The sequence below is a fragment of the Anguilla rostrata genome, chromosome 11 (assembly GCF_018555375.3).
Source record: "Anguilla rostrata isolate EN2019 chromosome 11, ASM1855537v3, whole genome shotgun sequence".
Classification (NCBI taxonomy): domain Eukaryota; kingdom Metazoa; phylum Chordata; class Actinopteri; order Anguilliformes; family Anguillidae; genus Anguilla; species Anguilla rostrata.
Genome location: NC_057943.1, coordinates 19791129 through 19793271, shown reverse-complemented (window position 1 = coordinate 19793271; position 2143 = coordinate 19791129).

Genomic DNA, 2143 nt, shown 5'->3' with positions numbered 1-2143 from the left:
GTGTGTAAATATTGTTTCTCTGTGACCATACGCGACGCTGATTACTTTTTCCCACAGCCTAATCATCACGAATGCCAAACTGAACGCTGCCATTTTAATTGATCTGTGAGGTCGCGTTTCACATTTGATTGATGAGCTCAGCGCTCTAAATGTAGGCAATTTCATGACAACGACAGATTTCAAACTGTATAAAGGTACATGCATACAGGGTAGGCTGTAGTATTTGACTATAGCATTTCCAACCCAGTGCATAAATTCTGACATACCAAAACCAGAATGAAGGCATCCATTGCATACTTAACGTAGGCTATGTGGCTTTATCCTATCAAGAAGCTCGTGGAACTGACTCAAATTGATCCAGATATTAAGAAATCAACTGCCATCATTACCATTTTTATTAATCAGTTTTATTTTACCTGAGAAAAAATTGATTGAGATGGAAATCCGTTTTCAAATGGTACCCAGAGCCAAACCTACGGTTTTGGCGGCCCCAAACTAGAATGTTGTTGTGTCCAAGTGCTCCAAAAAAAAACTTAAATTGTGTGGCCCAGAAGTATGTGTGGGCCTAAGCAACTGTATAGAGGGTTTATGCCAACGGCCAGCTATGGGGGGACCGGGCATAAAATAAATTTGAAAAATAAAGCACAACATCTCTGTTTGATAGCAAACAGAAATGACAAATCGTATAGTTGGTAGGCTGTAGTGGGAAAAAAATTCAGAAAATATGTTTTCCCAGTGTGTCAATTTTAACATCCTGTGGAAATCTGCAGTCAGAAAAATGACAACCCTCTACACCTTTTGTTAGAGCCCCCAAAGAACGATTACAGTGCACACCAGATCTCTCTCTGTAGCTAGTGATCCTGTATTAAATTAGATACATGTATAATTCCCATAAAACAGCATGATCATGAATCCACCAGAAATACTTAAAATCCAATACATTTCATACATTTATGTGCCGCTGCAGTCCCTGCATTACACGGCATGTAAACCTTAAAGGAACTGTAGCACCCTCCTATGGTCAATGGAAAAATGCACTAATGACAATCATGGTGACCATATCTCTAAAATAGGTACTTTGTACTACGAAGTGGACCCCATGAAAGTAGGTGAAAGTTTCAAAGTTTTGTTTTTAGGCTTGTAATAAATATTTATTTTAACTGTTGCATCTTATGATGCAAGAACCTCTAACGTTCTGTGGAATATGGCAAGCCATTTTAGCTTTAATTCATTTCTAGAGGATATCGCAAATTCAAATTCTAACTAGTTAGAATGCAAATTGTTGATATCAGAAATTCAATTATAACTAGTTATGTGTATTTCTGATATCAGAAATTCTATTTTAACTAGTCAGATTTAAATCATTTTTCTCATTCATTTCAATGGGAATTTGACCTAGTTAAAATGCCAATTTCTGATATCAGAAAATCCAATTACTGATATCAACAATATAATTTCAACTAGTTAAAATACCTATTTCTGATATCAATAATAGAATTTTAACTAGTTTTAATTAGAATATCCAATTTTAACTAGTTAAAATACAATTCTTGATATCAAAAATGAAAGGTCCCATTGAAATGAATGGGGAAAACGCTTGAATTATAACTAGTTACAATTGAATTTCTGATATCAAGAATTTGCATTCCAACTAGTTAGAATTGTATTTGCGATATCCTCTAGAAATGAATTAAAGCTAAAACGACTTGCCGTAGTGGAACTACTTTTGCATAACAGTGACTTCATATTTAAAATTTAATATGGACCTAAAAGGCCTAAGTCAAGGAGATCAGTGGAAATTAAGTTTACCCCCACCCAAATACAATTATATTTCCAACTGTCCACTTTAGAGCAGCTGCTGTTGGGCATGCTTCCTGCCCTCATTAATGCATCTGATAACCTGTGTGTATAGAGGGGCATATTAATGCATGCTGCTAGAGTTCTTATGTCCTACTAAGGTTCATTTGCACTTAAATTAATGTGGTGTAGCCTGTCTCAGGTCAGCCATTGTAATCTGTTTATAAAAAATGCAAACAATCCCAAATTTTTAAAATCAATTTCTATTGTAAACTCAAATTACATTGTTGCGTTATGCGGGGACAGCACTGTGCGTGCACACACACACACACAGCAGAGAACATCA